The sequence below is a fragment of the Cebus imitator genome, unplaced genomic scaffold, assembly GCF_001604975.1.
Source record: "Cebus imitator isolate Cc_AM_T3 unplaced genomic scaffold, Cebus_imitator-1.0 Scaffold568, whole genome shotgun sequence".
Taxonomy (NCBI): domain Eukaryota; kingdom Metazoa; phylum Chordata; class Mammalia; order Primates; family Cebidae; genus Cebus; species Cebus imitator.
Window position 1 is genome coordinate 279,383 of NW_016107883.1, and position 12,752 is coordinate 292,134.

General features: G+C 48.3%; 1 long non-coding RNA gene across 1 annotated transcript in view; it reads right to left on the minus strand.

Annotated features, from left to right (window-relative positions):
- The window catches only part of LOC108294207, a 104,611-nt gene that overhangs the window by 39,073 nt on the left and 52,786 nt on the right, over positions 1 to 12,752 (minus strand). Inside the window, exon 2 of the long non-coding RNA XR_001820953.2 lies at positions 4,494 to 4,564. This is a non-coding gene — a long non-coding RNA (uncharacterized LOC108294207). The remainder of the gene's footprint in view (positions 1 to 4,493; positions 4,565 to 12,752) is intronic.

A 12,752-nucleotide genomic window follows, 5' to 3' on the forward strand; every position in this document is an offset into this window, starting at 1 on the left:
AAAAGAAAAGAAAAAGTAAAAAACAAAAACAAAAACAAAAAAACCTGTAGTCAGAAAGGAAGTGTCAGAAAAAAACAACAAATCTGTAAATCATTAAAAATGTAGAAAATTTGAACATAACTAATTTAACCTAATTGAAAATATGGAACACTACATCTACTGAAAGAATACACATTCTTTTTAAATGCACATGGACAGTTTAACCAAAGCACATCATATATTAGATCATAAATCAAGTTTCAAAAATTGTCAAAGAATTTAGAGTATGTTTTCTAATCACAGAGGAATTAAACAGAAGCCAATTATAAAAAAGGTAACTAGAAAATTCCTAAATGTTTGGAATTAATATACTCTGAAGTAACCTATGAGTAAAGAAGAAATCAGAAAACTGGAAAAATTTTAACTGATTTATACTAAAAACATAATACATCAAAACTTGTAGGATGTAGCTAAAGCTGTGTTTATAAAGAAATGTATAGCCTTAAATGCATATATTAGAAGAGAAATAAAGCTTTGGAAGAGGTAATTTCACTGCCCCTAGGATCAAGTTAAAATTCCTACTATGGTTACAAAGTTCTGCATGGTCTGCTCATGCTCACGTCTTGGAGCTTCCCCTTTTTCTCTCTTCTCATTCACTACTCTCCAGCCATACTGGCCTTTTTCCAATTCCTTCAGTAAGTTGAACGGCTTCTTGTCTCAGGGCCTTTGCACATACTAATCTTTCTGTTTAAAATGCTTTTCTTACCACAAATGCTTTTCTTAGACATTCTTTCTAATTCAAACTTTCTTTTCACTCATTGCTATAATTAATTAACTGGGTAATTGCTTGTTGTGCAATTAGTTTTAAAACATTGTTTATCATTCCCCAAATGTTATAAACTCCTTGCTGGCAGGCACTGCAGCTGTCTTGTTCATCACTGTGACTCCAGGGCCTAGCATGGTTTCTGGCAAACAGCAGGCACTCTATACATGTGTATTAAATGAATGAATGAATACATGGACATCTAGTTTACCATCTAAGCCAAAAGTTGTTAAAAGATACTTATGGACTTGGAAGAAAACTCCTCAATATTATTGCTATGGGTAGTTGGCATTTATTTCTATGACATTTATGATATAATTTATAATATTTGCTAATCCAAGAAATATCTCAAAGATTTTTTTCTCTCAATGCTTAAGTTAAATAATTTCTAACTGTATACTGCTTCCTGTTTACTGTATTTGGGGATAGTGTTTTTGTAAACTCAATTTATATATCAAATCTTTTCTACTCTGTACCCAGCTAGGTGCTGCAAAAAAGTGATTCAAATGACTGCTGTTATTAACAGTATCTTATCCCATTCAGGCCACTATAATAGAGTACCATAGACTGGGCAGCTTATAAACAATAGATGTTTATTCCTCACAGTTCTGGAAGCTGAGAAGTCTAAGATCAAGGCACTGGCTGATCTGATGTCTGGTGAGGGCCCATTTTCTGGTTCATGGATGGTGTCTTCTCTCTGTGTCCTCAACATGGTGGAAGAGGAAAGGGAGCTCTCTGGGGTCCCTTTTATAAGGGCACGAATCCCACTCACGAAGGCTCCACCCTCATGATCTAATCACCTTCCAAAGGCCCCACCTCCTAATATCGTCACATTGGGAGTGAGGTTTCAACATATGAATTCTGGAAAGACACAAACACTTAGTCCATAGCAAACAGTCACACGCTAATATCTACAACAGCTGTTGACATCCCTTTCTATGTGGAATCTTACTCAATTGTCACTTAAACAGTGTGTCCTGTTTGTTTTGTAGGTGAGGAAACAGAGGCCTGTAGAAGGAAGTGACTTGCTAAGGGGTGGGGCTGAAGTCTGAGCCCAGTTAGAGTCCAAAGCTCAGGCAAGCTCTGAGAGCTCCACCCTGCTGCCATCTTACATTTAGGCAAGGCCTGCAAGGGACAGAAATGACACAAAGACAAACAAAGGAAGAGCAACCCCAGCCCTGCCACAGAACCAGCAGTGACCATGGACAAGAGGAGGAGTTATTTGACCTCTCCAGCCTCAGTTCTTTACCTGTACATGAAACTAACAAGAGTAACTATAGAGTTGAAATGCCTTGCAGAGTACTTATTGCTTAGTAAATATCAAGGGATGCTGTAAACAAACAAAACCCCACTTCTCTCAAATTAAAAATACATTCACATCCATCCCATCTTGCCTTCAGAGGATATGAGGATGAGAAAGGCTATGACAATAAAGCCACATTTACAAAAGCAGGGGCTGGTGGGGCAGGAGTCCCCACTCTCAGGGATGGTGGGCCACTTGGCAGGTGACAAGCATTATGGTTACTGACAGAAAGCTGCCTGGCTTCTCCCCCAGTGCATCTTCTCCTTGGCAGGTGGGTCCCGGCTCCAGGTATAGAGGGAGGGGCTGTTGGCCCTCAAAGAAGCCGCTCAGGTAAGGAGAGGGCAGCAGCTGTGGCCGGCCTATCTCCAGGGATCACATCCATGCTGTGGTTGTCACTCAGCAGCCTCTTTGATGTGGCTGCCACCACAGCTCTCCCTCTCAATGTTCTGTGATTCCAAGTATTTCTCAGCCCCAGATGAACAGGACATACTGGGGGGAGCCCTTTAGAAACAGGCTGAAAGCTGGCTATCAGTAAGGGCAGGGTGTCTGTGTGCAGGGTGGCTCACACTCTGCAGGGCAGTCAGCACCCTCCACTCCTGGATGCAGGCAGCCTTGGTGCTCACTCACTCAGGCACTGTGAGGTCCCAGCATCAGCAGGACTGTGCTTCTACCTTAACACCTGTCCTTGTCTCCATCTGCCTGCCGGAAAATTCTGTTCCTCCCAGGCTCCTAGTATTGCTACAGGACTTGAAATTTCAAGATAATTGGCTTCCTTTTCTTTCATTCTTTCTTTTTTTTTTTTTTTTTTTCCTGAGATGGAGTCTCACTCTGTTGCCCAGGCTGAAGTGCAGTGGCGTGATCTCGGCTCACTGCAACCTCTGCCTCCCAGGTTCAAGTGATTCTCCTGCCTCAGCCTCCCGAGTAGGTGGGATTACAGGCGCCTGTCACCATGCCTGGCTAATTTTTGTATTTTTAGTAGAGACAGGGTTTCACCATGCTGGCCAGGCTGATCCCCAACTCTTGACCTCAGGTGATCTGCCTGTCTCGGCCTCCCAAAGTGCTGGGATAACAGGTGTGAGCCACCACGCCCAGCCAAATTTCAAGATAATTTTTCCATACCCAAGCCCATTCAGAAATGGCTCTGCCACAATATATAGTATCCCCATCAGCTTTACGTGTTTTGTGTCAAAAACACAAAGTGAAACCCCATCTCTACAAAAAATACAAAAATTAGCTGGATGTGGCACATGCCTGTGGTCTCAGGTGAGGTGGGAGGATCACCTAAGCCCGGGAGGTCAGGCTGCAGTGAGCCACAGTTGAACCACTGCATTCCAGCCTGTGTCACACAGTGAGACCCTGTCTCAAAAAAAGACCCCAAAACCACCCCACATTGTTCCCTGTCCTATTCTGTGCCTTTGGGTCTATGCTGACTGTACATCTGTCTCCACTGTCCTTCCAGCTTTTCACAGTTCTCTGCACAGCTGTTTTTATAAGTATCATCCAAACCCGTCTTTGACACTTCTTTCTCATGAAGCCAGACCCATTACTCACAATTCTGTGCCTTGAGGGCTGCAAGGTGAATTGCAGGCCTTCCCAGGGAGTGAATGGAGTTGGTGGTAGCTCCTTAGCTAATTTATGAAGGTCTCTTAGGTCCACAGAGACCAGCTTCACACAGAGAACCCATAAGACCCAATTCCCTCCTGCAGGGATCACTTTCTAACCTTCCTGGGAACTGTACTATTGACCGAGCAGAGCCACATTGGTACTGGACACACTGTGAGCACCTTTCTGCTCCTGTGACATTCTAGCTGAGTCCTCAATGGACAGCACAGGAGCACCACAGACAGGGGATGGAGCACTGGCACTTAGGACTGTGTGACCTGAGCACCTCTGGGCCTCAGTTCCTCTGAGCATGAAGTGTGAGCCACTCCGAGTATGAGCGTGCACAGGGTGCACTGCACGTACCAGGCACAGGAAGCACTGAGAGGGGACACCTGACTGTGAAAACCTGTCCATAGCCAGACGGGAGAAGAGCCAGTAGCACCCCTGCCCCAACTCCCTCTGGGGCCTGACGGCCAGCTCCTCAGCTAGCCAAACAAGGAAAGGAGCGCCTGCTCACCGGATACCAGGCCCTGAAAATAACTCTGCAAGTCTATCCCAGCCCCACTCCAATTTGCCAAGGAGCTAGAGACGAACTGAGTGCTAATTTGGCCAATTACAGATGACCAATGAGTACCTCAGATCCAGGTGAGAGAGCTGAGGAACAGATGGTTGTGTGTGTTATTAGGGAAATTTGAAGTTAAGCAGGTGGTGGCAGGTTTCAAGCCACATGTGGGAGTTTTTGCAAATTCGGGCCAAGTTTACAAAGAGTAATAAACAAATTCTTACTTTATTGTGCTCTCCATCTTCGAAGCTGCCTCATGGAATTGCTGTGAAGACAGTTTATACATCTCAGCATTCTACAAGGAGAAAAACAGAACTGGTTACCAAAGACTAAAATTTCCCTCTGCTCCCTCATGGGAGACAACCACATTAGAAATCGACAGATGCTAATTTCTTGACCGGCATCAAAGCCGACTGGTGATTAAGCCACAGCTTGGGTTCCAGCTCCAGCACGCACGGCCACTGCCACAGAATCCTAGAATAACAATGGCTGCAAGTGCGTTATGAGATCCTCTAGCTCAGGGGTTGGCAAACCACAATCCACAAGTAAAATCCGGCCTGCCACCTGTTTTTGTGAATAAAGTTTTACTGGCACACAGCCACACTCATTTGTTCATGTATTGTCTGTGGCTGTTTCTGTGCTACAATGGCAGAGTTGAGGAGCTGTGACAGAGATTACATGGCCTATAAAGCTTAAAATACTATCTTTAAGGAAAAATACTGCTGAGTACTGATCTGGTCCAACCCTTATTTTATAGGTAGATTCTCCTTCCCAGAGAGGTGAAGTGACTTGTCCTAGGTCACACAGCAATGGGGCAGTGTCAGGACTATAACCCAGGTGTCTGGATTCCCAGTCTGGGACACACTCTGCTGCCTACCCCAACCACCCTGCTCATCACAACAGCAACCATCTGTCCAGAGTGTTACGGGGAGCATCCGCAGGCACACACTTAATTTGTCCTGAGATTACCAGGTACGTGTGTGCCTACAGACCCGGGTTTGTGGAGGGAAAGCCCAGGCCTGAGAGCAAAACACAGCTGGGTTTAAGCCCTGGTGCCACCACTGTGTGGCTTTGGGTAGGTTATGGAACTTTGCTGTGGCTCAGAGGCTAGCTGCTCCAGGCCACAAAGGCCCAGGCCCACATCCTCCTTTCTCTGTGAAGCTCCAATACCTTCGCATGTTCCAAGGGGAGACTGGCATTAACACATCTGCTAGCTGCCTCCTGCTGTGCTCCGGTGGGAGAGTGGTGAAGCCCACACATGGATGTGTAGGCAACAGGGAGAAGGCCAGCCTTGGGCTGACTCACACAGAAAGCAGTTTCGGAAATGAAACAATCTGAGGTGGTACAGGGCCTGTGGTCAGACCTCCCCAGTGTGGGTGAGGAAGGCACAGCAGATGTCACATGGAGTTGGCTTGAGGTCAGACCCTTTACAGACCCAATCACATCTACTCCTCAAAACCTCACACAGACACTTTGGGAGGCCGAGGTAGGTGGATCACCTGAGGTCAGGAGTTCAAGACCAGCCTGGCCAACATGGTGAAACCCCGTCCTTACTAAAAATACAAAATAATAATAATAATTAGCTGGGGGTGGTGGTGGGTGCCTATAATCCCATCTACTTGGTAGGCTGAGGCATGAGAATCACTTGAATCCAGGAGGCGGAGGTTGCTATGAGCCAAGATCGTGCCACTGCACTTCAGCCTGGGTGACAAGAGCGAAACTCAGTCTCCAAAAAAAGAAAAAAAGCCTCATATGGGCAGTGTGATTATCCCCATTCTACAGATAAGCAAACAGGAGCTTCAGGCCTCAGGTACCCTCTGCAGGCACAGATCAGTCAGCCCCTGAAACAAGCTTACATGGCAGTGAAGGGACTGTGAAGCTGCAGAGCTGCACTGCCTCACACATCTGCAGGCAGTCCAGTATTCACCAACACTGTCCCGGGCAACAGGGTAGGGACAGAGACACATCAACTTAGGGCCTCCCTCCCACTCTGTGCAGACAGCCTTATGCCACAGCCTGGGTGGGGATTGTTTAGCTCTGTCTGAAGCTCCCCTTCATGAGACATCACCAGGAGATGCCATGGACCACAGACCCACATTTAGCTCTCTCTGCCCACTAGGCACACAGCTAGCCTGGCTGAAGCTGGACAGATGTGAAGAAGTGAGAGGTGCATAGAGGCAGAGCCACCCAAGGAAAGCATTTCCTGTGCACCATGGACCCCCTCAACCTTCTGCAGGGAAAGTAACTGAGGCAGGGATAGAGCCCTGCCTCTAAGGCCACAGGGCATGGAAGACAGGTCCAGATGGAAACCAGATGGAAGCCCCCTGCTCCAGTCTCACCCCAAGGACTCACCTGCTACACCGTGGCCTCAGAGAAGTGCTGACTGAGAGGCAAATATGGAAGGTGAGCTCCTGGCTCATATGATGAGGAAGATGTACCAGGTGTTGGCATTCTGCCCTGGGCTGGGCCGGGGGAGTAGGGGAGGCCTGGGGGCCACTTCTGGGCCTTTCACCCTCCACTGCCCAGTGAGCTTAGGCAAGTCACCTCACCGCTTCTCACCTCTGAACCAAGGAGGTAACGAATGCCTCCTCCCTCTACGGCTACCAGGAATGCCAGCTGGGAAATGCCAATCCTCCCGGCATACAGCAGGCACAAAGTAAACACAGGTTTTCCTTCCACCACAGCCAGCCGCTGCCAAAATGCCCTGCAAGAGGGCTCCAGTGTTCTCTCTAGAGCCCTCACATTCAAATGGGAGATTAGGTCTTTGCCTCAACCAGTCCAGTATTCACCAGCACTGCCTGTCCTGGGCGAGGGGGTAGGGACAGAGATATAACAACTTCGGGCCTCCCTCCTTCCACAACAGCCTGGGTGGGGACTGTTTAGCTCCATCTGAAGCTCCCCTTCATGAGACCTCACAAGGAGACGGCAGGCACCACAGACCCACATTTTGATTTTTGCTTTGGCATATGCTGGCAGTGTTCTTTGGGTAAGTCACTTCTCTTAACAGCAACACAGGGTATCACTCAGCTTGCAGGTGGCAGATAGTAAGCCTGGCACACAGTACCCACCTCAGCCCACCACAGCCACTGAATTTTCCAAAGCTAAAATGTGCCTCTTCATAAGCCCCACCCCCCCCCATTCATCCTGGCCTACTTCCTTTCCCACAAAACAACCTTGTGGCTCAGACCTTCTCTTTGAGTCAAACCCCTCTTCCTGTGGCTGTGCCACAGGGCTCCTGAGTGTCAGGTCACTGTCCTGAAGGCCCAGGCACCTGTTGCTGACCCTCTCAGAGCGTACATCCTTGGCTTGGGCCCAGCCTGCTGTGGGCTTCAAGGGACACTCAGAGCCTGTGCTCAAGATGCCATACTGCCTGGAACAGCCTGGCCCCAGTGAATTTGGATAGCACTTGGGTTTGATTGCAAGCTCACTTTGAACATGTGGTCAACTTGATTTGTCACAGGAAGTACCCACAGGCCAAGAAGTGGTGGTGATTACCCCGCTGCAGCTTCCTCTATTGTTTCTCAGAATGACTCAGAGAAATTCCCCATCCTGTCCTGTCTTGACCCGCCTACCCACCTCATCTAATCTGCTTGAGCAGACCTACAGGGACGGATGTCCTCACAACCGCAGCTCCCTTGGCACTCAAAGGTCTCCGGTCCACAACTTGGAGTACGGAGCCGGCTTCCTGTGTTCACAAAGCTGCTCATCCACCAGGCCTTTCCAAGGCTGCTGGAGTGGACCCAGACTTCCCTCTTCTGGGAAGGGCAGGGTACTCTGTTGGACTCTCAGCCAATCACCAGGTCAGGGCTTCTAGAAGGACTTGGCACTACCAACGTGCGTACTGAGAACCCACCAAGTACCAGAGGGTTCTGAGACAAGTGCGGCTTGCTCCCTGGCCTCAGGGAGCTCTGAGATGATGGCATCATAATTTCAATGGGGCACAGCCAGTCATCCCAGGTGCTGTGGGGCACAGGTTATGTGTGAAAGGATAGCCTGGCAGAAGCCCTGGGTCAGACTGACTTTTTGGGAGCCAATACCTGAACTGAGGTTTAATCTTTTTTATTTAAACAACGTTTTTGAAAAATACTTACATATGGTTTTAAAAAACAAAAGTGGAATGCATGGAGGGTGTGCGGTGAACAGTGAGCCTATGGGCTGGCCTGGACTCAGCCCCGTCCCTACTCCTCTGTGTACCCCGTCCCATGGGCGAGGTGCTATGCATGCATGGGCACATGTGTGAGTAAGCACACACGTGTGCCCCACTTGTTCCTGACACTGACTGTATCAAAGCAGACACAATGTGCCACACCTCATCTTTCCGCTGATCCTCAGAGGCCTCACCCACTCCTCCGGCTGACCAGCACTCAGTAGTAGGGATGAATACTCTGTAGTGTCATTCCTTGAGTATCATTCACGCAGCTCCCCATCCTCGTACAGAGGTCGTTCCTAGTCTTCTACTACTATAAACAACGCTAAGAGGAACATCTTGGTATCTAGAACTTTGTGCATAAGTATATTTGTAGGGAACATTCTAGAAGTCAAATTCTTGGGTCAAAGGGTGTTTCCATTTTAATGAATTTTTAAGGATGAGCAGAAATGAGCCAAATGAGAGGGAGGTCTCCTGAACACAGGCAGCAGCGCGAGGAGCCTGGGGGCTGCCACAGGGCTGTGCATGGGGCAAGAGACGCCACTACTGTTGCAGAGGCACGGGGCAACGGCCGGGAGGAGATGTGGACAATGCCAGCTGCAGGCTCAAAAGCTTGGACTGCACCCCATGGGCAATGAGGGTGGCGAAGGCTTTCCATTTTCAGCAAGGGAGTGGCAGGGAAGATTTGCGTGGTTTTGTTTTGAGGCAGGGCCTCACTCCTGGCTGGAGTGCAGTGGTGTGATTGCAGCTCACGCTAACCTCGACCTCCAGACTCAAGCTATCCTTTCACCTCAGAGCCACCCGTGTAGCTGAGACCACAGGCATGTGCCACACTGCCCAGATAATTTTTCTATTTTTTTGTAGAGAGGGGGTACTGCCATGTTGGCCAGGCTGATCTCGAACTCCGGGGCTCAAGTGATCCACCTGCCTTGGCCTCCCAATTTGTTGGGATTATAGGTATGAGCCACCGTGCCCAGCTGGCGTGTGTGTGTGTGTGTGTGTGTGTGTGTGTGTGTGTGTTTTCTTTTTGAGACAGAGTTTCACTCTTGTTACCCAGGCTGGAATGCAATGGCACGATCTTGGCTCACCACAACCTCCACCTCCTGGGTTCAAGCAATTCTCCTGCCTCAGCCTCCCAAGTAGCTAGGACTACAGGCATTCGCCACCATGCCCAGCTAATTTTTGCATTTTTAGTAGAGACGGGGTTTCACCATGTTGACCAGGATGGTAGGATGGTCTCGATGTCTTGACCTCATTATCCACCCACCTCAACCTCCCAAAGTGCTGGGATTATAGGCGTGAGCCACCGCGCCTGGCCCTGATTTGTGTTTTTAAAAGATCATTCTGGCAGCTGTCTGTATGATATCGTCCAGCTCTCCCCGGCTAGGCCATTGGTTCTAGAGAGTTCCTGGAACCCTGCAGCACAGTGCCTGGGAAGGCAGCATGGCTGTGCCTGTAAAGGAGCCCTGCCGCCCACTGGGGAGACACTGGGAAACCTCTCTGAAGTGCACTGTACTGAATTCTCACACATTAATTGGCACCCAATGACCAGGGACTATTATTTCTGGGCGATTTTCTTTCCCGTTGGACTCTTCAGTTTCCCAAATTTTCAGTCTTTTCCTCTGCCCTGTAAACAGCTGCCCTTCCTCCTCCTTCAGCCACCTCACATGTACATCTGAAAGCAGGAGGCCTGACTTCCATTAATTAAATCTGCCATTAAAAATTAAATAACGTGAGTAAGAAGGTGTGAGTGTTATCTCCATGGGTTTCGAAAGTCACAGTGTTTCTTCAATTACTTCCCAAGCAGTTTTCATATTTCATACTGTCTGATTTCTCCAAGGGCCTGGATCTGCGAGATCAAAAGCGAGGGTGAGGGTTAGGGAAGCACAGTGAAGAAGCTGGGGAGGGGAAGACGGCAAAATATGTCTGAGCAGAAGAGATCGCCTGGCAGCCCCTGCTCCAAAGCCAGAGGTCTGAGGTGAACCCCTGTATAGAGCAGCGTAGGACCACTGCACTAAGGCGTGTGCAATCACAGATGTGAAGACAACGGAGTCTAATCTGTGGACATTGAGGAGAGCAACTTTTGGACTGGAGCCCTGAAAGACACCCTCCACCCAGCCCCCGGGTTAAGAGCAGTCATTCACAGCCTATGGTGTGCACACACTGTGCTGGGCGCCATGGGAGAGAAGGAGCCTAAGAGGGTCACAGCACTTGATGATTTACATCTAATAGCAAAGAAAGAACCAAGGCCTCAGGAGCATTCCAAGGACAGAGCGGCAGCATAGGGCAGCGGTGACATGTGCGCACCGTGCTCAGAGCACCTGTGCAGGGTCAGGACCCACCTCTTTTGGGTGGGTAACCACAGGCAAGGGTCAAGACCTCTGGGTCTGTTTCTTCAGCTTATCTGTAAAATGACAATGACAGAGCCTCCTTTCTGCAGTTTTGTGGGAATCAAATGATAATACATTTAAGTGCTTAGAACAGTGCCTCGCACAGAGTAAATATTCAATACATGTTATAATAATTAAACATCTCCTACCCAAATGCATAAAAACCAGCCAAGTATACTACATATTTGGAAGAGACATCTGAGAGTCTCGGAAGAGTGGGGTCTCCCAGGGGATGTAAACTCCACACAGATAGGGACTTTAGCTTGTTTTGTTCACTGACTGATCCCCAGAGCCTGTAACAGTGCCTGGCAGACAGGAGGCTCTTAATATAAAGTTGAGTAAATAGAAATAGGGGTCAGAACCACTAGAGTAGATCCAAAAAGATGATCCCACTTGAGAATATCTGAAAAGATAATCAGGACCTAGATATTTACAGAGTCAATCAAGAAAGTCTGCTGATTCCCACTACTCCCACTCTGTACCAGGCTCTGCTCTAGGGGAGCTGACAGGCTGGTGTGGAAGCCAGCTGGGGGTAGCACAGAATATGACCAAAGCACAGAGGAGGCCAAGGGTGGGGCCAGGAGGGGTTGGAGGGAGTGAGAATCAGGAACCTGGATCCTTTCCCATGAAGTGAGAACATTTCTCCAAATGCTTTGGGAGAATGCAGGAGCCAACAGCCACTGACTGTGCTCTGCGCCCACCAGCAATGTATTCAAAACTCCAATCAAACAGGGATATGTCCACTCATAAGGTGCAACAGCCCTCCTCAGGCTAGGCGCTGAAGCAGAGTCTTTCCAACAGGTCAATTTCTGGCAAGCTGAAAGCAGTATTTCAAGGTAAGAATTGCTGCTCCTTAGACAGATGAAGAAAACAAGGTTCAGCAAGGCAAAGGGTACTACTCTGGGAGTCAAAACTTCAAGCTAAACAGCAGGATCTGAGGACAGGGCTGGTGGCTTTCCACGCAGTGTCAAGCCTTCCATTCTACCCAGCTGTCCCTTGGGAAGAAAGATAACAAACCAAAAGCCATACAGATGCCAGCACACGGTTCCATGTAGAAAAATATGCAGCTCAGGGTCCTGCTGTCCAGGGCAGGGGAGAGATTCCCAGCAAAATTAGTGCAGGCTGGAAAAGGGCCAAGGATTGACGGTGCAAGCAAATCCCAGAAATCTGAGAGGAACAGATTGAAGACAGGAGAGCCCTATGCCAAGATGCTATCAACATGGCCAAATGCTGGTCATCTGGGGAGATTTGGAACTCACCAGCCTAATTATCCAAAGCTTCTCAAAATTCACAGGAACATTATATTTTAAGGGAAGTGAAGAAAATTAACATATTCAGGATTTGGAGAAAGAGTTTCTGATGTGAAAACGGTAAAAACCACAAATGAGTGAGAAATGAACACAGGTCTTTTTAAAAAGGTCCAAATAATCAATATAAAACATGAAAAGCTCAGGACATGCAGTCAGCTACACAGCCAATGAATGAATGAATGAGAATTTTAATTTTGTTAAGTGGCTGCACATCTGGTTCTTGGCAAACTTACTAGTTGGCTATGCCCTACTGTGCTGTCATCTGGAGAGAGAGACCCCTCTTTCCTGACTTGCTCTTCACTTACCCAAAGTGCACAGACCACAATCTACCTGAGACTGTGATCCTCCCAAGTCTCACGATGCAGGCTTCTACATTTTTCTATTCTTCCAACATTCTTCATTCCTGACTTTAGCTCCTGTCCCTGCTGTGGCCTCCTGGCTTAGCCACTTCCTAGCCTCCTATTTAGCTCCTCCTGAACTTTGCTTCCTTTCTATTCAGTGTGGACCCCAGTTTCAGTAGCTCCCATTGCAACCCACTCAGACCCCAGTTCCTACTTCCAAGTGCAATGACTGCAACTGTCCTGCCAAGATCCCAAAGCACCGACCTCTCCAACTATCCAAACTGCCCACCTTCTC